Source organism: Aethalodelphis obliquidens, unplaced genomic scaffold, assembly GCF_003676395.1.
Source record: "Aethalodelphis obliquidens isolate GAN/ISIS:26980383/991018 unplaced genomic scaffold, ASM367639v1 scaffold2, whole genome shotgun sequence".
Taxonomy (NCBI): Eukaryota; Metazoa; Chordata; class Mammalia; order Artiodactyla; family Delphinidae; genus Aethalodelphis; species Aethalodelphis obliquidens.
The window spans coordinates 33,994,465-34,019,226 of NW_020837946.1; positions in this window are offsets into that span (position 1 = coordinate 33,994,465).

Here is a 24,762-nt window from a genome sequence, read left to right on the forward strand (position 1 = left end):
CTGCCTGTCCCAGCAGACTCACTTCCTGTTTCTCTCCTCTCCACATTCAGAATTTACTAACGAATTCAGCAGGGCTTTGAAACATCGCGAGATAAAAGAAAGAGAACCTGTGAAACCATTGCCCTCCGGCAGAAGGGCAAAATCTGGTCTTCAGTAAGAGAGAAAGAAAATTCCTGAACAGAGAGAACTAGAGAATAAAATTGACTTTGAAAACTGGAAAACAGAGGTGATTCACTCGAACAGAAAATGTTTCTTATTTAAAGGAACCGATGCAAACTAAAAACCAGGAAGCTGTATACTCACTACATTTAGTGTATATAAGGCCTATAATTTTTAAAGACAGATTTGAGACTGTCTGTGGCAAGTAAAAATGCCATTCCTCCTTGAAAGGGGTCTGGGGAGAGGAATTATTCCTCTATTCTGTGGCCCAAATCTCAGCACTGAAGCCATGGACCAGCCCCCCATATCATCTGGCAAGAGCTCTTCTTGGGTCGAAGCAGATGTCTTGCTGAGATTTGGGGAGATCCTGCACAAAAGGGGATGTGGGTCTGGCCCAGCCCTAAGCAAGGGTAACAGTCCCTGGCCAGTGCTGTGCCTTAGTGACCGGTACCCGTCCAGTGCCGAGCCTGGAGTGGTGGTAATGCGGAGATCTGTCCCCCAGGACCCTGAGCCCCCAAACCTCCCCAGCTTTTCTTCATCTTCCATCCCCTTCCCACCCTCTGCCTCCGTTTCCTGTTTGAATTTTTTTAAAGGTTTTCTGCCTTTTTGTTTTTACACCTTGTACATTTTATAACAAAAACACCAAAAATTATACAATACCTATATGTTGTACCTTTACATCAATTATCTCTAATTCCCCCAGCAAAGTAGAGGATTGTTCTCCCATGTCATGGATGAGGAAACAGAGGCTCAAATGAATACCCAAATTCGAACTCAGTCCCGTTGGACCAAAAACAAGGATTTTCCCACCATAACACACTATCTCCCCTTCCCCAGCATTTAGGATTTGAAATGAACCATGTGGGTGGAAGAGCAGTAAATTTAAACTAAGATAATGACCTATGCACAGAGGTCACAAGGTCACCTATGAAAAAGGAGTCCGCCTAATGACACCAGCTAATATTGAATAAACATTATGTGTGCAAGGCACAGCCACCCACACTGGCTCATTTCACCTTCTGAACAATTCTCAGAAGTGGATGTTCCCATTTGAGTGACAAAACTGAGGTTTGGAGAGGCGAAAGACTTGGACAAGTACCTTCAGCTAGTGAGTGGCAGAGTGAGTTTTGTGTGCCTAAGACCCTGAGAGGTTAATCAGTGTCTGAACATTAATACACACCCATGGTTCTCAACTTGACTGATCTGAGGGTTAACTGAGGAGGTTTAAAACAAATACCAGTCTTCAGGCCCCAGCTTTGGAATTCCTACCTGAGCAGAATTACAGGAGGCAAAACAGACTGACCACTTAAAGGAATGCCTGGACCTTTGACAGTTCTCAGTAAATATTCACTACCACTGTGTTACATAAGCTCACAGTGTCTGTAAGATGGCTACGAATTATTAGTCACATTGTACAGATGAGGAAACTAAGTTCAGTGTCAATCAGCTGACCAACTGCACGGCCAACACAGGATGCCAAGATTGTCTCACCTGAGAGTTTACGTCCAGCCCCCAGCCCTCAGCCTGGCAGAAATGGATGACCCACAGCAGGCATCCAGGGGGCCATACTGAGGAGGAATGGGGGAGTCTCAGGGCTTTGATGTGTCATTTGTAAGGTATTGATCCTAGGCTCTCCCAGTCTTAGATCTTTTTAAAAAGGAAGATGAATAATCAACAAGTGAATTGCGAACCTGAAGTTGGTTAAATTCCTTTTGTGATCTTCTAGGATCAATATTAATTCACTTGCTCTAACCAGTTTCTTGCCTCCTTCTTGAGCTAGACGTCTGCTTGATTATTTACATGGAAATGAATAATGTACCTGGTCTTTAGTCCTGGGGAAGCTGGAAAACCTGGAGGCAATGCAGTTCAGCGGGACATAAGGGAGCTGGTCCCTGCCCAGTGCAGGGTGAGGACAGCCTGTTTGGTTTTTTTTTTTCTTTTTTTTTCAGTACGCGGGCCTCTCATTGCTGTGGCCTTTCCCGCTGCGGAGCACAGGCTCCGGACGCGCAGGCTCAGAGGCCATGGCTCACGGGCCCAGTCACTCCGCGGCATGTGGGATCTTCCCGGACCGGTGCACGAACCCATGTCCCCTGCATCGGCAAGCAGACTCTCAACCACTGCGCCACCAGGGAAGCCCAGGACAGCCTGTTTGGACTTAAGTGCCGAGAGGTTTCCACCCTCCTGAATCTCAGCTCCCACCTGATGGCCTGCTCCAGAGGCTCATGTCTACTAATCTGCTAAAATCAGATTTGGACCTGTACATTTCCCTAAGAAAGCCAAGAATGACTAAACCTCCTTTCAGCGGGCTGGAACACACCAGTCCCATTGATCTGGACTTGAACCACAGGACATTAGTCAAGGACAAATCAAGGACAAATACTGACAGTGAAACAAAAATCCCCTGAACAAGCATGCTCTTTTGTTGGTTGCTTCTCTATTAAGTTGTATACAACTGACCCACAGGCCGGGTGGTCTGGTACGTGCATTCTACTGGGCCCCTCCTCCCCCTTCCTCAAGCTGGCCTTGGCTTGACCTTAGAATCCTGAAGGCAATGGTGAGGGAAAGGAGACTGCATTCCAATCCATCTATTTCACCTCCTCCCGGCCATGTGGGAAGAGACTCGGCCAATTCTCTAGAAGTTTTTAACAGCTAGGCTTTGAAGTCTTTGATTTTTGTTTTTGTATTGAGATGACTAGACAGTCATGAGCAGGTAGATGAAGAGTTTACATCACTGACCCGAAGTGTATATTCTGCAATTTGGTGGGTGCTGGAACCTGCCCCCTCTACTTCCACAAAAGATCCTACTGCAAACAAGAACCCATCCCACTGATCTAGAAAGGAAGAAATTGAGGTAACTGTTGGGCTGGGATGCAATATTCATGTCATCAACTTAGCTTTTCAAATATTTTCTTGGAGGTCTGAGCATAGTCAAGGTGAAAGTCCTCCAAGTTCCAGCTACACTCTATGCCCACCCCCAGGAACCATTTCTTGGGAACAATTTCTCAGTACCTCAAACCCTAAGGACAAATGTCAAGAGCCATTAAATTTTTTTTATTATGATAAAATATACATAACATAAAATTTACCATTCTAACCATATTTAAGTGTACATTTCAGTGGCATTAAGTACATTCATATTGTTGTGCTATCATTCCTATCATCCAAGAGCCACTGTTTTTTCTTTTTATTGAAGTATAGTTGGTTTACAATGTTATGTTAGTTTCTGGTGTACAGCAAAGTGATTCATATATATATATATACTTTTTAATATTCTTTTCCATTATGGTTTATCACAGGATATTGAATACAGTTCCCTGTGCTATACAGTAGGACCTTGTTGTTTATTTTATATACAGTAGTTTGTAGCACGATGCAGTTTTAAAGTGTTCTCCCTACTTCATCTCATTTATCTCATTAGTGAGCACAATTTTTTAGTCTAAAGCAGGCAGAGTAGGTGTTACTAAGACATTTAGAACACAAAAGGCCAGAAAGGTGAAGTGACTGAGCTGGGACTACCCAGCTACTCTATCTGCATGCAGCACTAGTGACTCTTTGTTTTAAAAAAAATCAAAAGATGGGAGGATTATTCCCTGAAACACATATATTTTTTCCCTTTTAAAAGAAGTCACTCCTCGGGACTTCCCTGGTGGCATGGTAGTTAAGAATCCGCCTGCCAACGCAGGGAACACGGGTTTGAGCCCTGGTCTGGGAAGATCCCACATGCCGCGGAGCAACTGAGCCCGTGCGCCACAACTACTCAGCCTGTGCTCTAGAGCCCGCGAGCCACAACTACTGAGCCCACGTGCCACAACTAATGAAGCCCACGCACCTAGAGCCCATGCTCCACAACAAGAGAAGCCACTGCAATGAGAAGCCCATGCACCACAAGGAAGAGTAGCCCCCGCTCGCCACAACTGGAGAAAGCCCACGCACAGCAACGAAGACCCAACGCAGCCAAAAATAAATAAATAAATAAATTTATTTTTTAAAAAAAGAAGAAGAAGAAGTCACTCCTCAACTTCTGCAAGGGAAATTCATTTCATTCTTTCTCAGTTCAAAAAGGATTTCAAGAATTGGGTAATGATATTTTTCCTCAAAGCTATTAGTAAAAATAATTACAATACACCCGTTCTCAGTAGTAGCGCAACTAACTTGCAGGTACAGGTAAGTCCAGGTGAGACAGCCAAGTGGCAAAATGTGTATTTGGTGTCTTCCCTGGATAGGACATTTTTTCTTCCCCCAGAAGTGTCCTCCCAGGCTCACTTGGATTCCTACTGACTCCAGCTTTCAACAGACCCCGAAACAAAATGATGTAGTAGGAGGGTTAGTACAGTTTCTTATTTATCTTTCTTGTGATAGTCTACAGAAAAGGAAAAGCAAACATATACCTGCATTGACTTTAATTTTTGCACTAATTATTTGTAGATTTGTTTAAACATTGTGTGCATGTATTCTATCATTTTTTCATCTAACTCTATCTTGTATCTCTTTCTACATTAGTACTTATGAACGGCCTCTGTCCTCTTTATTACTGCTCAGTGCTTCTAAGCTAGTTTAACACTGCTTGGGACAATGTGCATTTTAGCCAGTGTCTCTGCAAACCCACTGGGGTTCCTCAGAACAAGTTGAAGAGAAAAAAAAATGGCATGTTGTACCTGAGGCTGACCCTGGGAGCCAGGCTGTTCGATTCACTCACAGGAAGGGGCAGTTGGCCAGGGAGTAAAAGGGCCAGGTTTTAGGACTGGGTCTCTGGTTATAAATGCTCCAAATCAGACTTTCTCGTTTTCTTTTACTTTTTTTTTTTTTTTTTTTTTTTTTGCCTCTCTAAAGGTATTCAGAAGGAGATTAAGCCAAAGAGCGCAGATAATAGTCATTCCAATGAACACCTTAGAGGTGTTGATAAAATCTATATTCATTCATGATTAAACAAACATTGATTAAGTGCCCAGTGATTGTTTATGTTTCACAAAATGAAAAGAAAAGGTCATGGGTAGACACAAAAGTTAGGTTATAAAGTTAAACTTTTTGTGCTTTACAACATTATGATACAAACTTCCAGTTTCTGAGAGAATGAGTCATCCCTCATCTGACGCAACACGTTGTAGAGGCTCCGATTATGCTTAAAGATTATTTTAAGTTGGAGTCAAATGAGAATCAACAGATACAGAAAGAAGCCTTTTGTAGCATCCCTTATCTGACTAAAAGTAGCAGATTCTGAGAAATGAAGACTGCCATGAATCCCTCTCCCAGGGAAGTTTTATGGCCATGAAGAAGAAAGTCTGCACCAAGATGGACCTGCATGAACAAATGTAGTTTGCCCAATATATTTACCTTGCCAAAGTTTATCACTCTTGGAAGCCTAAACCCTTTATTACCTTTGTCTTATCACTTCTCTGCAAATTTATTGTTCGTTGCTTAGATGCTATATAAGCCCAAGTTCTAACCACCCTTCTGAGTTCCGAATCACTGAGGTTTCTCCCACTTGATGTGTTTGCATGCATAATAAACTGTTTTTCTCTTGTTCATCTGGCTTTTGTCAGTATAATTTGCAGGGTCTGAGGTAAAGAGCTTAGGAGGGTACAGAGAAAAATGTTTTCCTCCTCTACAGCGTCAAGAGTCATCCCAGTGACAGAGCAGAGAGGCATGGTCTCCTTCTTGTTTCTCACTCTCTTTTGTGCAAGGATGATGAATGAAATTTTCCTGGTGGCTCAGCATTTCAGCTAAATCTCAACAGTTAAGGACAACTGTATCCCTATATACTAAAGAGAAAATGCTAGCCACACTCTGGTGGGAGTAATAAAAGACAGTGTATTAATCATGTCTTTTATTTTGTACTTTCAGTGCTTCGACATCTTGAGGCCTTGCTCATCCTGAAGAGACTGCCCCTCCCCAGGTGTTTCATTCGTAGAAAGAGCACACACCAGGCTGGCCAGTGAAGCTTTCAAATGCAGATCAACCAATCCAGAGTCCCTACCCCCAACCACCTCCTTCATCAAGATTTTACACTCTGGGACAACTTTCCCCTGCACTCTAGAGACATGTACCAGAAAACTAGGGACACCCCCTACAACCCAGAGCCCATTGAAATGATGCAGACTAACCCAACCTAAGCCTGATTGCCCTGCCTCATCAATTCCTTCCCACAGAAACCACAATGAAGGCCCACATTTCCCCTCCACATCATCTGCCTCCTGACCAACTGATGCTTTCCCATGTGGTCCTGCATGGTGTGCCCCATCTCCTGGGATCTGTGAGTATAAAATTCCTCAAGACAGTCATTTCCATGTCTGCATATCTCACCATACCTGATTAAAGCAAATCCCAGGTACCGTTACCACTGATATCCACACCGGTTTTTTTTTGACACTTTCCACCCCATCCTGTAGAGTCTACAGGAGCAGAAGATGGAGTTCCTTGAGAGAGAATCAGGGCAGAAGGAGAACTGAAATTTAGGTGAGACTGGATCCAGTGGCAGAGGAATGGACTTATGCTTGTCTACAGAGTCCTAGTGAGTAGGGAAAAGAGAAAATATACCTATTGCAAAGTTATGGGGTGGGGGGGGGAGTCTTGTGGAACTAAACCCGTAATCTGTGAGATCTGATGCTATCTCCGGGTAGGTAGTCTCAGAACTGAGTTAAATTCCTGGTCAGTGTCCTCCGAGAATTGAGTTAATTGCTTGGTGGTGCGAGAAGAAAACACACAGCAGAGTTAGGGAACAGTCCACAAACCACCCTCACTTCTCACACCAACTGCAAGTTCAAGAGGTTCCCAAAAACACCCTGAGGTGTGATAATTGAAGGCTATTACACTCATAGTTATGATTTATTACAGGGAAAAGATACAGATTAAAATGAGTCCAGGAGGATTCCATAGCTGAGCTTCCAGTTGTCCTCTCCGCATAGAGTCATGGGAAGCATTAACCCCTCCCAGCGCTGGGGTGTGATGATACACACTAAGTACTGCCACTGAGGAAATCTCATTGGAGCCTTGGTGTCCAGTCTTTACTGGGGTTCTCTGGCCATCTGCCTGCATGCTGACCTCAGTCTCTAGCCCCTGTGGAGGTTGAGCTGATACCCTGTGATGGAAATCCCTCAACATAAATCACGTTTTAAAACTTTCTGGGGAATTCCCTGATGGTCCAGTGGTTAGGACTTGATGCTTTCACTGCCTGGGGCTTTCAATCCTTGGCTGGGGGACTAAGATCCCACCAGCTGCCCAGTGCAGCCCCAAAATAAACAAACAAACTTTCTGACATAGTCCAAAGCCCCCAGGTAAACAAAGACATTCTTATCAGGCACAACATTTCAAGGTCATAGAGATTACCTCCCAGAGGCCAAGGACAAAGGTCAGACCTCTCTTTGAGCAAAGTTCAAGTCTTCATTACATACCTAAATAGATTGGAGTGCTTGAAAGAAGATGAGACTTGTATCTCACTGCCTAGCTGGAGGCTTGATGAGCTGCAGAAGCTCAGAGGACCATTATAGTGAGTCGTAGAAGCGGAATGCTTTGAGAAAGTTCTTGGGAGAGCCTCACTTGCAATCTCTGGTGCTGGGGGCAATGTGAACATGGAAATGGTGCCTGCATTGCACTTGGAACATGAAGGTAAGAAAATTGTTGATGTCACCACTGCTCAGGCAAGACAAGCCAGAGCGGAAACAAGATACGAGTCAGGATTTTCTTATGGGATAAAATGGATAAATGAGAAGGTTGCCTGGCTCTAAATCTCTTGATTAGAGCCCGTCCAGAAGATCTGCTTGCCAGGGCCTTGATAATGTGGTGTTCACCCCTGGGGCTAGGATCTCGATTGTGATGGGCAGGATTCTATACTAATTCTCAAAAACTCCACTGTAAGTGTGCTGGGGAAGGTTGGAATTCCCCACATATCTGGGTGAATGTGTCAGGACTTGGATGCCTGCCATGGCAGTAGGCACCAACTGCCAAGAGAGATCTGCAGCTGAGCAGAAAGATCTTTTCTTCTTTACCTCCTACCCTGTGCCTGCCTGGGGGAAGCAGAAGACATGGAGCGAGTAAAGAGAAACGACAAAGAAGAAACAACAGTCCCCTCCTCAACTGATGTTTCCCTAGCTAAGATTCATTCCTGAGCTGAGGGTAATGGGATCCTTTGACTTCAGTTGAGATGGAAACTTGTAAATATCTGAACTAAATTTTTAACAGGTGAAATGAGTCATAATATTATAGCCTTCTTATAACCAAAAGCGCTGAAAGCTGTGGGATCTGCCCAATGTCTAGTCAGGCCATCACAGAAGATTTCTCACACCATCATTGAAAATAGCGATAGGGAAAAAAATAAATGCACTTTCTATTGGTAGGCCAATGAGTTCAGCCCAAACAGTAAAATAAATACTAGTTCATTTTGGGTTTTTGGTATTATTATTATTTTTTTAAGCACCATTTTATCTACCACCTTGGTCTCCTTTAAAGAAATTGAATCAATAATTTGCTAAAAAAGAAAGCACCAAGCCCAGACAGGTTCACTGTCAAATTCTACCAGACATTTAAGGAAGAAACCAATTACATCAATTCTCATGATCTGTTCCAGATGTAGAAGCAGAGAGGTTACTTCTTAACTCAGTTTATGAGGTCAGTATTACCCTAATAGCAAAACCAGACAAAAGCATTACAACAAAGTAAAACTATAGACCGATATCTCTCATGAACATAGAATGCAAAAATCTTGAACGAAATATTAGCAAATTGAATCCAACATTGTATAAAGATTTCTACACCAAACCAGCAGAGATTTATTCTAGGTGTGCAAGCTGGTTCAACATTTGAAAATCAATTAATGTAAGCCAACGTATCAACAAGATTTTTTAAAATTGTGTGATTATATCAATAAGTGCAGAAATAGCATTTGACAAAATCTAGAGGATCATAAATCTAAATATGAAAAGCAAAGCAACAATGCTTTTATAACAAACCCTAAGAGAATGTCTTCATGATGGACTCAAATAGGACACCAAAAGTGCTAACCATAGGGGAAAAAAAGGGTCAGCTGGACTGTTTCAGAATTAAGAGTTTCTGTTCAGAAGAGGATGCCATTAAGAGAGTAAAAAGGCAGGCAGGGAACAGGAGAAGTTATGATACGGAGCAATCTCTAAGATGTGCTGGTTAGTAAGAAGGGGTATTGTAGAACAGCATGACTAGAATGATAAACAGATGCACACAGGGCCACCGCTAGACATCATAACGGTGCCTCCTCTGCGTCCCAGCCCCTTCGATACTGTGGATCAACACCTCCAAAATGGAAATCCTTCAAATGATTTTCTGAAGGAAAATTTGCATCTTGTTTTGAAATGAGTATTAACTGAAAAACACACTCAAGCTGAAAACCTAAACTGATGATTTTGCCACTTGGGATCGTCCGTTACGGGCCACTTCTGTCAGCCGCATCCCCACCAGATCTGGTTGGATGTTCATTCAGCGCACAAGCTGGTTACACACCAGAGTCCCTTAAGCAGGACCTTCATACAACTTGGCAACTTCCCCATGATTTTCTTGCCCTACGTTTCCTATTATATTGTTCTGGATACTTTTCTTTGTCTTGTGAATTATTTAAGCAGTGGAAAAAGAGAGAGAATTAATCACCATGACTAAGGAAGTAGGGTGTTTGGACCTCAAAAATTGAGGCTGTTATTCATTAACTGGTTGGGCCAAGGAGAATTCTAAGAAATCCTGCAACCCCTGGGGCAAAGCAGAGCTGAGGGGAAAGACAGAGCCAGGATAAAGGATCTCCAACCCCAAACGTACAACCAACCCCAAATGGGCTCTCAGTTGATTTCAGAAGAAAGTTGTAATACATACACACACACATATATATATATATATATATATATGTGTGCGTGCGTGTGTGTGTGTGTGTGTGTGTGTGTGTGTGTGTGTGTGTGTGTGTGTATTCAATTAAAAGAAAGTATCGCCTGGGCGTCCCTGGGGCCACCAGCCTAGACCGTTCCAGAAACAAATCAGTTCCTTCCTAAAATTCCAGGTAAATCTTACCAGAAGGCCAATACAGGTGCTTCTTTCTGGGGTGTGTTCTTGCCAAGAAACGCCTCAAAAATATAATGAAAGTCAAATGAAGAATATATTGCTAGCGTTCCTGTGAACACAACTGCTGGAATTTCCACAGGCAGAACAGACTCAGCAAATCAGCGTGAGAGGGTGGGGAGGAGAGCAGGAAATGAGACACGCCCTCTTCCATGTCTTGGCTTCATGACTGGTCATGCAGAGGAGAGGAGAGAGAATATGCCAGGGAAGTGAGGTACCCAAACTGGAGTCTGGGCTGGTCAATTTAGGTCTCAGTCCAATTTCTACATTCCAAAAGGAGGGAGTTAGGCTAGATAATCTCTAAGAACACTTTCAGTTCAAACATTTAATGAGTGCATTTAATATGTTCTTTTTTTCATTCAGGGACTCAACTGTTTTTCTTCTAGGACTCTAGTAAGTTAAGACATTCATTCATTTAAATATATATAGAGAGAGAGCATATATATATATATGTCTATATGTATGTTTATATGTCTATACACACACACACACACACACACAGGGGCAGGGGGAGAGAGAGACCCTATTTTGAGCCAGATACTGTTCTGGCATAAAGCAGCGAAAGGAACAGAAAAAGTTCTAGCCCTCATGATGTGATTCAGTTTGGATTTTTTCTTATATTAAAATGATGGGGGTGATGGGCAATAGGCACATGAAAAGATGCTCCACATTACTAATTATTAGAGAAATGCAAATCAAAACTACAACTAGGTACCACCTCACACTGTTCAGAATGACCATCATCAAAAAATCTACAAACAATAAATGCTGAAGAGGGCATGGAGAAAAAGGAACCCTCCTACACTGTTGGTGGGAATGTAAATTGGTACTGACACTACGGAGAACAGTATGGCGATTCCTTAAAACACTAAAAATAGAGCTACCATATGATCCAGCAATCCCACTCCTGAGCATATATCTGGAGAAAAACATGGTTCAAAAGGACACATGCACCCCAGTGTTCACTGCAGTACTGTTTACAATAGCCAAGACATGGAAGCAACCTAAATGTCTGTTGACAGAAGAATGAATAAAGATAAGGTCGTATTCAATGGAATATTACTCAGCCATTTAAAAGAATAAAATAATGCCATTTGCAGCAACATGGATGGACCTGGAGATTATCATACTAAGTGAGGTAAGTCAGAGAGAGAAAGACAAATAATATCATATGATATCGCTTATATGCAGAATCTAAAAAAAAAATGATACAAATGAACTTATTTAAAAAACAGAAACAGACTCACAGACTTAGAAAACAAACATGGTTGGGCTTTCCTGGTGGCACAGTGTTTAAGAATCCACCTGCCAATGCAGGGGACACAGGTTCAAGGCCTGGTCTGGGAAGATCCCACATGCCTCGGAGCAACTAAGCCTGTGCTCCACAACTACTGAGCCTGCGCTCTAGAGCCTGCGAGCCATAACTACTGAAGCCCACGCACCTAGAGCCCGTGCTCCTCAACAAGAGAAGGCACCACAATGAGAAACCCATGTACCATAACGAAGAAGAGTAGCCCGCACTCACCACAACTAGAGAGAGCCCGTGCGCAGCAACGAAACCCAACTCAGCCAAAAATAAATAAATAAATTTATAAAAATTATTTTTAAAAAACGAAAACAAGCATGGTTACCAAAGGGAAAAGTCAGGTAGAGAGATAAATTGGGAGTTTGAGATTGACATGTACACACTACTATATTTAAAACAGATAACCAACAAGGGCCTACTATACAGCACAGGGAACTCTGCTCAATATTCTGTAATAACCTAAACGGGAAAAGAATTTGAAAAAGAATAGATACATGTGCATGTATAACTGAATCACTTTGCTGTACACCTGCAACTAACACAACATTGTAAATCAACTATACTCCAATATAAAATAAAAATTAAAAAATAAAAATGAAATTTTTTAAATGAGGGGAGAACTTTTAGTTCTGAGACACAATGTCACAGATTCCTTCCCTCTAAGTACAACTAAATACCCTGAAAATAATTCCACAATCACACAAGAGCTCTCAGGGGTGCCAAGAAGAAGCAGACTGGGGAGGGATCTGAAGATTTGAGGAAAGACACCCTGTTTTGTCCCCTTGGCTTTCTTTTCATCTCCCATATATGCCAGACTGAGAACTAGAGAGGTCTACAACATAGAGCTGCCAAAAGGCAAAGATTAAAAAGAACAAAGTAAAAGAAAACAACAAGAAAAGAAAAGCCTGCTCTCTCTCTAGCAGGACTGGGAAGAGAGTGGCCAAGCAGAAAGCTAGCGGGGGAACTGCCCTTGATTCGAGTACAGGGAGGTGTCAGCAATGAATTCCCCACCCAACACTGGGGGCAGCTGCTGGGTCAGCAGGACCAGCCTGGGACCCATGCCTCACTCCAAACCCAGAGCTGTGCCAGGATATCCTGGTGGTCCCTTGGGTCTATACTGAGGAACTGTGAACAGTAGATGATGAGATTGTTAACCAGACTCAGAATTCTAGGTTTGTTGATGCTTCTCCTGCTAGTTATTAAATGCAAGTAAATCTCCTCATGAGGTCCAGTTCTTAACTAAAAAATCCCCAGGCACAGAAAAAAGTGGCTACCACCAAATAGCATCACAGGAAGATCAACAGAAAGTGTGAGGCAAAAATGGTCTCCTGGGGCTTCCCTGGTGGCGCAGTGGTTGAGAGTCCGCCTGCCGATGCAGGGGACACGGGTTCGTGCCCCGGTCCAGGAAGATCCCACATGCCGCGGAGCGGCTGGGCCCGTGAGCCATGGCCGCTGAGCCTGCGCGTCCGGAGCCTGTGCTCCGCAACGGGGGAGGCCACAATAGTGAGAGGCCCGCGTACCGCAAAAAAAAATAAAAATAATAAAAAAATAAAATGGTCTCCTGGACAATCAGAAAAGGGCCTTCCCCCAAGAGTCCAGTAACTCTGAGTCCAGTTACTCAATGAGTAGGTCTCAGAAGAGGAAATTGATGGGCTCCCCACCAAGGAACTCATGCAGGTACCAGGCCATGGGGGGTTTGACCGGCGGCTCGCTGGATCTGCACAGTGACTGATTTTTGGCTAATGCAGGTGCTATTCTTTTCACCCCTCCTCATGAACTAGAGATAAATCAGAGAGCCCCAGACAATTTTACCCAGACCTCTCAGCTTTCAAAAGTAAACAAGACTGGGGGTTAGGCTGAGGTCTCTCTGTCCCCAGTGGGGACAAGAGGCCAGATGCTGAGGTTAGATTTCAATGGTGGGGGAAGTATTGCACTTCTTGGGCCTTTCTAGATATTGATGCACCAGTGACTGTGGTCTTCCAACCCCCGGCACCAAGATGAGCACCGAACAGACAATGTGCTCTGGTTTGGGGGCTGAGGCCACCCCCTTTACCAGGACCTTTGCCCAAACCTGAGTATGGATAGATCCCTTCAAGTCCCTGTAAACCTCCCTTATTATGGCCCCCCCCACTGAATGTGTTCATGGTATTGAGGATTTGTCTATGTGGACCCCCAATCACCTTCACCCTCTACCTCTGATGGGAACTGCTGCAGTTAGGGTCATCTTCCTGGGGCACGTGGAAGACCTTGAACCTGCCTGACTACAAGTACTTAGTGCTCTTGGACCCCCAAAACAGTATCAGCAGCATAGGGAAGAAAAGGAAATAACTGTCCTCACTGCTGAGCCCAAGGAAGCCACAGTGCTGTGTGAGACTCTGTCCAGCAGTCCTGTTTGCCTAGTGCACAAAACTTCGGGTGCCGAAACTTCCCATCGATTACAGGGGGCTCAACGCTGTGCTGCTGCCCTTGTGCTGGTGGTACCTGACATTGTGACTATCACAGACGCTCTTGCCCAAGCTGAGGGAACTTGATATGTGACAGTTCACATTGCAAATGCCTTTTTCAGCATCCTTCTCACTCAATCATCAGGATCAGTTTTCCTCTATGTGAAATGGGTTACAACGTACCTTTAACATCCTCCGCAAGGCAACCTAAGTTCCTGGGCTATCTGCCATCAGGTGGATCCTTACTGTGGAAAAGCTCTGCTCCTGGAGGCTGTTAACGCCTCCTCCTGGTGGGCTCAGACCAGGGCACAACCCAGCAAGGACTGGACCCTCTGTTGGTCCACATGCAGCAACACAACTAGGCTATGAACACAGACACATCACAGAGTCCTAATACCGAACTGAAATCCCTGAACATAATCTGGGAAGGGGCGTGGCTTCTCATTTCAGAGGAGACAATTGCCAAGCTTTTGGTCCTCTCTGCCCCCAACAAATAGAAAGAAGGCCCAGTGACTGGTGGGACTATTCAGCTACTCACTCGCTCACATTCCCCCTGTGGGATCTTGACAGCACCTACCTATCAGTTTAACAGAAAGGTCACTACGTGTGAGTGAGACTTCCGACAAACAGGACGCCCTGGAAACCCTCCAATGGGCTACCCAGGCTGTCCTTCCCCTGGGCCACACAGAACCACACCTGCCATTTGAGTTACAAGTCTCAGCAATCTCCCTGTTCGCAAATTGGAGCCTATGGCAGAAGGACAGTGCCACAGGTCATAGGTTCCTGTTGGGCTTTTGGACACATAAGCTCCTGGAGTCAACTGGAATGTACACACCCTTGGAGGGACAACTGTTGGCCTATTATTGGGCATTGGTGGCTACTAAGTCTATGATCCATGGCCGTGAAGTAATCTTGAGACCAGAAATCCCAGTCATGTTGTGGGGCTGAGCAGAGGCCTCAGATTCCTGGGTGGGAGTGACTCAAGATCACCCATAGTAAAATAGAGATACAAGAGTGGGCAGGCAGGAGACATACTGGAATGGACAAACCTCGCCCAGCTGGGCTCTCACAGCTCCTTGAAAAGGTATCAGGAATGCCCCTCCGCCTACCAGGCATCTTGCCGTCACCTCCACCAGCCCGATGGGGGCCCGGGTATAAAGACCTCTTGGACCACCCAGGGGCTTGGTTCATGATGGTTCCTCCTGGTTAACTTCTACCTGGCTGGTATGTGGTGCACTTGCCATCCAAATGTTCACCACATTTGGGAGAATAACGGATGAACACAGTGAGAGCTTCAACAAAGAGATAAGATGTGTAAGAAAGTACTAAATGGAAGTTATAACTGAACTGGAAAATACACTAGAGGGGTTTAACAGTAGGCTGGGTGAGGTAGAATGAATCAGTGAGCTGGAAGACAAAGCAATGGAACTCATTCAGAGCAGCAAAACGAAAAAGGAATTTTATAAAGTGAATATACCTTTGGAAATTCCCTGGCGGTGCAGTTGTTAGGACTCTGTGCCTTCACTGCCAAGGGCTCGGGTTCGATCCCTGGTTGAGGAACTGAGATCTCACAAGCCACAAGGTGCAGCTGAAAGAAAAAAAACCTTTAAGGACTGTTGGGACAACATCAAGCAGAATAACGTTCTTGTTGTATGGGTCCCAGAAGGAGAAGAGAGAAAGAAAAGACCAGAATCAAGCTAAAAATTCTGGACAGCAAAGGAAACCTCGTCAAAATGAAAAGGCAACTTACTGAATAGGAGAAGATATCTGTAAATCTTATGTCTGATAAGGAGGTAATATCAATACTATATAAAGAACTCATGCAGCTCAACAACAACAGCAAAACAACCCTATCGAAGAATGGGCAGAGGTTCTAGATAGACGCCTGAAACTTATTTTTTTAAATTAATTTATTAATTTATTTATTATTTTTGGCTGTGTTGTGCCTTCGTTTCTGTGCGAGGGCTTTCTCTAGTTGCGGCGAGCGCGGACCGCTCTTCATCGCGGTGTGAGGGCCTCTCACTGTCGTGGCCTCTCTTGTTGCGGAGCACAAGCTCCAGACGCACAGGCTCAGTAGTTGTGGCTCACGGGCCTAGTTGCTCCGCGGCATGTGGGATCTTCCCAGACCAGGGCTCGAACCCGTGTCCCCTGCATTGGCAGGCAGATTCTCAACCACTGCACCACCAGGGAAGCCCTGAAACTTTATTATTTTTTTTAAGTAGTGAAATCCTTGGTTTGGAAAAGAAAAAAGGAAGTTAAAAAAAAAACTGTCTAAAAACGAAAATGATCTAAGCTGTACATTTATAATTCTTGTGCATTCCTCAGTATCTGTATAATATTTCAATTAAAAGTTTTCATTTAAAAAAATATGACATTTCTGGTCTCCTGATTTTCTGTTTTTCCTCCTAGACCTTGCTGGATGTTTTCATAAAGATAGAGAAAACGATCCTACCAGAGAAAAGAAACTGAGACACATTGAAAAGACTCCAAATGGTTAGGAATCTGATGAAGAAAGTCAAAGACTATGAAGATTTAAGTGGAGGGTAGAAATAACGGACACTTTTTTAGCTCAATTTATTCTTTCATTGAAAAAATCATGTCACACCATTCTTCTTCTTTGTTTTGTATTGCTTCTGTATTTTTTCCAAATTTTATTTCATGTATTATAATGTTATTTAAGTATATGTAAACATAAATCTACATATAAATGCTTTACGCTTATAGCTCTTGTGCATGGATATAAGCAAAAAAAGTTTATGGATCAGACACAAGTAAAACTGTAAAACTACATATAAATTATACAAATCGTATACATTATTTAAATAATTATATAAATAATTACATTAAACAAAGATGGACTAAAATTCTAATTTTAAGAAAAGACTTATGGGACTGGATTTTGTAAAACAAAACAAAACAAAACAAACAAAAAAAAACAAAACAAAACTGACAATACACTGCTTACAACAGACAGTTCAAGTGTAAAGACACTGAAACACTGAAAATATCAGGATAGTATTATACTAACATCAAACAAGTAGACACAAAGCAAAAGTGGTCAGAACTAAAATGAGAAGTAGACAGTCCACAGTCATCGTATGTGATATTTATGCACCTCTCTCAGTAACTGACAAGACAGAGAGAAAAAGCAGTGGAGCTATAGGAGATTCAAATAACACAATGATCTTGACCTATGTGACAAAGTTGATTAATTAAGAGATAGAAGTATAAGCATGCTAGATGTAAATGTAGAATTATACCAGAAGAAAGAGCTTTAAATGTCCCAAGTGGTACCATGGGGAAAAGGACCAGTTAAGTGGGGACTTTGGGGTCTCCCACTGGTAAACAAATGCCTCCTCGGCTACCAGCCACTTCTTTGCACTCAACTAGATCAGCCAGACTTCCTGTCAATTGTTGGTAGTCTGCTCTGTTCCCATATTTTACAGTCTCCCAGACTGAAAAAGAACATGTGCAGTGAGACTCAGATATAAAAGAACTCCTTGGGACCTCCCTGGAGGTCCAGTGGTTAAGACTCCGTGCTTCCACTGCAGGGGGCATGGGTTTGACACCTGGTGGGGTGAACTAAGATTCCCACGTGCTGTGCAGTGCGGCCAAAAAAATAAAATAAGAACTCCTTGATATTATCCTAAAATCACTGCTCTCTAACCAAGGCTCATTCCAGAACTTTCCCCTAAAGATTCTGGGCTTCCACAGCTAAATCATCAGCTGGGCCATTTAGGTGCTTCCTCTCAGAGCAGCCTGGCTTTATCATGAATGGCAGGCACCAAGTTGCCCACTTCAGTCATTCCTGAATGACTTCAACAACTTTTTTCATATTTTCCATTTACTCGTTCTTTTATTTATCTAATTTTTAACTGGTTCCCTTTCTTTACTTAAATAAAAATTGACAAATAAATGTTATTAAAAAGGAAATTGGGGGACTTCCCTGGCAGTCCAGTGGTTGAGACTCTACACTCCCAATGCAGGGGGCACAGGTTTGATCCCTTGTCAGGGAAGTAAGATCCCACATGCCAAGTGGCAGGCCTAAATAAATAAATCTAAAAAAAAAAAAAAGGAAATTTCACATCACTACCAGAAATGGAAAAACATTACATTTGCTACAGAAAATGAGCTGTAAAAATAAATAGAATGAAAATGTAACGCTGTTTACTAAGCTCTAGCAAGATACTATTGCCTACTCTCTCCTTGGTCAAAAAGGGAAAGGAGCATATTTTGAGACATAATAGATATATTGGCTGTGACAGTGGATTTTTTTCCTGATGATGTAAGAGAATTATAAAGAGGATAACTTTTCACTGTGCAACCCACTGGTGTTTAATGCATAATGACTGTGCACCACCCAGTATCATTGGTGGTCCCTCTTCTGTTGTTGGGTCCCACGCTTCAGGGCACCAGTTCCTACAAGAACTTGGCTAAACGCCACCCTCCACCATGCATACACAGCAGGCTGGTAACTAGAGTGGACTAATATCCACTCTAGTTATTAGTGGGTGGGTGGGTTCCCGTCGGCACCAACTCTAGTCAGTGCCTCCATGTCTGGACTGAGCACAGCAGCGGCCTCCACCACGTCTCATCCCCCACAGTTTCCTCTGGAAATTCCAGGCTCATGTCAACGCTCCCAAAGTTCAAGTGGCCAGCTGCGCGCAGTCTGCCGGGGCCCAACCCCACACAGCCTGAACGTGGACTTATCAAGATATAACGGGCATGCCCAGGGGCTGCTCCTAGAAGGAAGGAGGGGGGACGGTGCGTTGAAAGCCAATGTCAGCACCTCTGGCCTGGCTCTCCCTCTACTGACAACTTGACCTGCAGCCCTCAGTCTCTGGGGAAGGATCTAAAGTTGCTATGTCAGCCACCAGGGTCAGCCTTCTAAAAGCAGGCAGTTGGGGAAAGAAGCCTAGTCTTTTACTGTGCATATTGAAAGCAGCTGGGTGAGCGTGGACTCTGGAATTAGGCAGAGCTGCGTTCAGCTCTGCCTGTTGCCGAGGACCTGGACACCTTCCTTTGCTCTCCTGAGTCTTGGTCTTTTCACGTGGGAAATAGAGATAAAAAAATGACTACCTGATAAGGTTGCCCTGGGGAGTTGCGCTTACGGATGTTCTCTTACAAGAGCTCCATAAATGCTAATTCCCTCAGGCAGCCACAGTCACCTACACTCTGAAGCTCTTGGGGTCGGGAGGGCAGGCAGGAAGCTCAGCACGGATAACCAGTGACAGATCACACCAGACACAATGGGAACCAGAAACCAGCGCTCACGGTGACTCAACCTCTTCCCATCCTTCGCTCGGGCCACTGCCGCCCCCTCCCTCCCACGCTGCCTGCAGTTCTGCTGATTCACTTGTTTCTTACTGTCTGGCACCAAGAGTTGTCATTTATCAATTATTTTAGTTACTTCTTTGAAAAATACAACATTCCCCCCCCCCAAAAATCCCTCCCACAGATACAAAAACAAAATAAAAAGCAGTAGTTTATCACTGTACTTATTTATTTATTTAAAGCACCGATAAAAACGTGAAAACCAGGAATTCCCTGGTGGTCCAGTGGTTAGGACTCTGCGCTTTCACTGCAGGGGCTGGGTTCTATCCCTGGTGGGGGAACTGAGATCCCACAAGCCGTGCACGTGGCCAAAAAAATAAGTGAAAACCTCTCCTCTTCGATGCCACCTTGAGAGGTCACCACTGTTAACATTTTGATTCTTTCAGTCTCTTTTCTATGTTTGTACAGCCATCATGACTCTTGCTCTGCTACTTGCTAGCTGTGTGACCTTGGGCAAATTATTTAACAGCTCAGTGCTTCAGTTTCCTCATTCATAGAGTAGAGATATTAACAACTCCTGCATTTGAGGGTGATTATGGAAATGAAATACTTGCAAAATATTTAGAACAGTTCCTGGCATGCTGAGTAAATACATAATAAGTGTGAACAAATATTATTATAGCATCTATGCACATACCATAGATGCTATGCCATTATATATGCCATATATACCATTTTGTTTACAGAAGCAGGGTCAGTATACCATGCCAGAGTCAATCAATGTATTGCCTCTCAGCTCAAATCTCCTCTTCTTAGTCTGGCGTGGTGACACTGTAGCTACATCGTGTAAAATATCTCTTTTGCCAGCTGGCACACTCTTAGGCTTTGTAGGTAGAGGGCACTGGAGGACCAGGGTGAGCGAGAGCGGAAGGAGAGATTTCTCTTCCTGGCTGGGGCTGCTCCTCCTGGGGCCTGCTGCCGAGAACTGTATCGGCCCCAGTGGGCAGCCCCCTGCTCACCAGCCCCGCTTGCCGACTACAGACGAGCTCTGGCCCGTGATTCCCCTCAGGAACTTCTCTAACATCTGTGGGCTCAGCCACATCTTCAACCAGTTCTTTTTTTTTTTTTTTTTTTTGCCCCTCAGCATGCAGGATCTTAGTCCCCCTACCAGGGATCAAACCCATGGCCCCTACAGTGGAAGCATGGAGTCTTAACCCCTGGACTGCCAGGGAAGTCCCTTCTTTTACCAGTTCTGATTCCCAAACTTGGGGTCTTGGGGAGAAGTCTTCCAAACTTCTTCCTTCCTTGGGTACTCGTCCTCAGCTCTAGAGATATTTTACCTTGAGCAGTTAACCTTATTTAACTGGTTAATCATTCTTCCAATTAAATTTTCCCTTTCAAATGAAATTACAGATGTGGTTTCCATCTCTGACTGGACTCTAATATATATATATTATAAGGGGTTATATATATATATAAGGGGTTATACTACTTATTATAGCTTCCTTTCTTTTTGCTTATCAAGATATAATGGGCATCATTCCAGGTCTGTACATAAAATCCTAATTCATTCTTTTAATTCATGCCTAGTACATCATCATATACTTGTAAAATTTACTTAGCTATTCCTCTATGTAAGGAATAGTTTTCATTTTGGGTAGTTTGTGGGTAGTTTCCAATTTGGGCTATTATACAGGGTGCTGTACTGAACATGTGTTTTTTGAACATGACTGTTTCTGGGAAAATTCCTGGAAGAGGAATGAATTGCTCTGTCGTAGAATTGTACAATTAAATTTTTGAAAGATATGGTGAAATTGATTTCCCTAAAAGGCTGCACCAATTTATATTTCCAACACATAAAAGTGCCCATTTCCTTACACCCTTTCCAATCTTTTTTTTCTTTAACTTTTATTAATCTGACGGGTAGTATCTCATTGTTTTAGTTCATTTTGTGCAATTACTAGGGAGATTGAACTTTTCATAACTTTATTGTTCATTTTTATTTCTTCTATGAAATACTTGTTCATATGCTTTATTCATTTTGCAGTTGAACTTTTTTTTCATGATAACGATACAGGTGAATTTTTAATAATGAAAAAGAAAATACTGCCAAAATATCTCATTGATAAATCAAATCTGTAGATAGAATTTTAACTTAAACATAAAACTATTATTTTGGCTGTAGCTAGTTTAGAACTTGTGATCATGGAGAAAGATGTTAACAAAAGTATACTTCTCCCTGGTAAATCTTTCTTAACACAGCCACATAGATTGGCAGGATTCCAGCCTTTAATCACATGCGGTTGAACTTTTTGTCACTTTCTTTCTGATTCATAGAAATTCCTCCTCAGTTCATTCCTAAAAGTATGTTTAGTTTTACAAATTTTATTAGAGACCTTCATCCTTAGTTATTTAAATAGCAAATATTTTCTCCTCATTTATTGCATGTCTTTTTTTATTGTGGTAAAATACATGTAACATAAAATTTGCCATTTAAACCATTTTTAAATGTACAGTTCAGTGGCATTAAGTACATTAACACTGTTGTGCAACCACGCACTGTCCATCTCCAAACTTTTTCATCTTCCCAAACTTCATTGCCCATCTTTTTTTTTTTTTTTTTCCTTTGGAGAAAACTGTTTTTTATTGGAGTATAGCTGCTTTACAATGTTGGATTAGTTTCTGCTGTACAAGGAAGTGAATCAGCTGTATGTATACATATATCCCCTCCCTCTTGGACCTCCCTCCCATCCTGCCCATCTAGGTCATCACAGAGCACCAAGCTGAGCTCTCTGTTCTAGACCACACGTTCCCACTAGCTATCTGTTTTACACATGGTAGTGTATTTATGTCAAATCTAGTCTCCCAATTCATCCCACCCTCCCCTTTCCCCCATGTCCACACTTCTGTTCTCTATATCTGCATCCCTATTCCTGCCCTGGAAATAGGTTCGTCTGTACTATTTTTCTAGATTCCACATACGTGTGTTAATATATGATATTTGTTTTTCTCTTTCTGACTTGCTTCACTTTGTATGGCAGACTCTAGGGCCATCCATATCTCTACAAATGACCCAATTTCATTCCTTTTTATAGCTGAGTAATATTCCATTGTATATATGTACCACATCTTCTTTATCCATTCATCTGTAGGTGTTCTGTAGGAGTTGTTCCACATGTAGATGTATTTCTGATGTATTTGTGGGGAGGAAGGTGATCTCCGCATCTTACTCTTTCGCCATCTTGAAGCTCCTCCCATTGCCCATCTTTTAATGCAGTCTTCGTGTCTTTGATTATAAGAAGTTTTAGGGCTTCCCTGGTGGCGCAGTTGTTGAGAATCTGCCTGCTAATGCAGGGGACATAGGTTCGAGCCCTGGTCTGGGAGGATCCCACATGCCGCGGAGCAACTAGGCCTGTGCGCCACAACTACTGAGCCTGCGCGTCTAGAGCCGTGCTCCACAACAAGAGAGGCCGCAATAGTGAGAGGCCCATGCACCGAGATGAAGAGTGGCTCCCGCCGTATGCTAACACATATATATGGAATGTAAGAAAACAAAACTTCATGAAGAACCTAGGGGTAAGACAGGAATAAAGACACAGACCTACTAGAGAATGGACTTGAGGATATGGGGACGGGGAAGGGTAAGCTGTGACAAAGTGAAGAAAGTGGCATGGACATATATACACTACTAAACGTAAAATAGATAGCTAGTGGGAAGCAGCCGCATAGCACAGGGAGATCAGCTTGGTGCTTTGTGACCGCCTGGAGGGGTGGGATAGGGAGGGTGGGAGGGAGGGAGACGCAAGAGGGAAGAGATATGGGAACATATGTATAACTGATTCACTTTGTTATAAAGCAGAAACTAACACACCCTTAAAAAACAAATTATCCCCAAAAAAAATGTAAAAAAAAAAAAAAAAGAGTGGCCCCCGCTTGCCACAACTGGAGAAAGCCCTCGCACAGAAACAAAGACCCAACACAGCAAAAATAAATAAATAAAATAAAATTTTAAAAAAGTTTTATATTTTTATGAAGTCAAATGTATCAATCTTTTCATTTATGATTTCTGGCGTTTTGCTTAGTGAAACTTTCTCTGATTTTTTATTTCCTATATTTCTTTTAATACCTTTATACTTTTGTGTTAACATTTATATCCTTAGAATTTTTGTGTTTGTGTGCATGGTCTGAGGTAGACATTTAATTTTGTTTCCTTGCAGGAGGAGAGCCAGTTGTCCTAAGACCATTTTTTAAATTTACCCATTCTTTTTTGATTACTTTGTTATTTCACTTTTGCCCCACCCATCCCCCAAAATACATATATATATATATATATATATATATATATATATATATATATATATCTTTCTTCTCTCCCCAGTCAGATTATAATTTCCTAGAGGGCAGGGACATTTCTTGCATCCATAGGTCTTCTAACTGCCTGATACATGGCAGAGCTTAGTACATGTTGGATGGTGGTGTGGCTGAGAGGGAAGCTGAATGAGAACTAGCCCATTTTAAGTACAGCAAAGCATCAGGTGTCAGAACTCAGAACTAGGAATAAATAAGAGCTGTTTCCCCAATTTTCATGAATGGATGTGTTTGTGGTTTATGTTCATTCTGACTTATCCCTTGGTGCAAAGCACTGCCTTAGGTTGGAGTATAGGAAACAAAGGATAAATAAGATCTGATTTCTGCCCTTACGAAATTTGCAATCCCTATAGGGGGCTACTTAAATCATAAACAGGATGGAATAGTCAGAGTACAAAAAAAAAAAAGGATACATATACCCCAATGTCCATTGCAGCACTGTTTACAATAGCCAAGACATGGAAGCAACCTAAATGTCCACTGTCAGAGGAATGGATAAAGAAGATGTGGTACATATATACAAGAATATTACTTAGCCATTAAAAAGAATGCAATAACGCCATTTGCAGCAACATGGATGGACTTAGAAATTGTCATACTGAGTGAAGTAAGTCAGACAGAGAAAGAGAAATGTTGTGGAATCCAAAAAGAAATGACACAAACTTATTTACAAAACAGAAACAGACTCACAGACTTAGAGAATGAGCTTATGGTTACCAGGGGGGAAGGGTGGGGGGAGGGATAGTTACGGAGTTTGGGATGGACATGTAAAGACTCCTATATTTAAAATGGATAACCGACAAGGACCTACTGTGTAGCACAGGGAACTCTGCTCAACATTCTGTAACAACCTAAATGGGAAAAGAATTTGAAAAAGAATAGATACATGGATATGTATAACTGAATCACTTTGCTGTATACCTGAAGCCAACACATTGTTAATCAACTATACTCTAATATAAAATAAAAAGTTAAAAAATGTCTTATTTGCCCTTTCAAAGAAAAAAAGATCAGAGCGACCTATATGTTCTGATATAGAACAGCCTCTGAGATATGTTCAATTAGAAAACCAAGGTACAGAAGAGTCTGCTAACATTTGGGAGGCAAGGAAATGAGGGAAGGACACAGACACACGCTTCTATAAGA